Source organism: Pinus tabuliformis, chromosome 6, assembly GCF_031772625.1.
Source record: "Pinus tabuliformis cultivar Carrire ecotype Pingquan chromosome 6, CPIR1, whole genome shotgun sequence".
NCBI lineage: Eukaryota > Viridiplantae > Streptophyta > Pinopsida > Pinales > Pinaceae > Pinus > Pinus tabuliformis.
In genome coordinates, this window is record NC_142292.1 from 1,918,841,243 (window position 1) to 1,918,841,935 (window position 693).

The 693-nt window shown below is 45.3% G+C and overlaps 1 non-coding gene across 1 annotated transcript; it reads left to right on the forward strand.

Annotated features, from left to right (window-relative positions):
* Nucleotides 1-216: 216 nt before the first annotated feature.
* On the forward strand, nucleotides 217-289 carry TRNAE-UUC (transfer RNA glutamic acid (anticodon UUC)). Its single transcript has one exon. It is a non-coding gene; the product is annotated as a tRNA-Glu (tRNA).
* The last annotated feature ends 404 nt before the right edge of the window (nucleotides 290-693 follow it).

Below are 693 nucleotides of genomic sequence, written 5' to 3' on the forward strand. Positions count from 1 at the left end.
TGTGATCCTTGTCATGCCCCTGACCTTTTCATTTTAGGCACCAGACTTCTTCACGCGCCTCTAGAAGAGTTGTTTTGTCTTTCTTTAGGCTTTGCATTTCGAGGAAAAGGTTCTGCAACTACGCATGAATCTAGTGAACCTCCATATTAGCATCCTGCATTTGTGTCTCATGCAATCTCATCACGGTTTCCAAAGCTTCCGCCTGGGTCCCAATCTTCCGTTGTAGTCTAGTTGGTCAGGATACTCGGCTTTCACTCGAGAGACCTGGGTTCAGGTCCTGGCAACGGAACCATTTGTTGGCTTCTGAACCAGGTTTAGCATTAGTCAGCCAAGAAAATCCCTATACTACTGGCCCTTTCGGCATCAATCCATGGAGTGCAGACTGAAGTCTCACTCGAAGCAGTATGGGGGGATGTAGGAACCAAGTTTTCGCACCCTCAGATGGTTGTGATGTTGGTTTTATACCTTAACTCTGCCTTCGCGCAGATTGATAAGCCCTTAGGGCTTATCAATGTACTTCTCTATTAGACCTTTAGAACCTCTGCGAAGGTCTGTGAGTGTCCTTCGTGTAACCCTAAAAAGAGATCTCGACACTTACACGCCTCTGTAACTACCTTGCTGTATGGTTCCCCAAATTATCTTAAGTGTTCGCCAATTCTATCATGCAATTTAGATTATCGTTGCGTAAACATA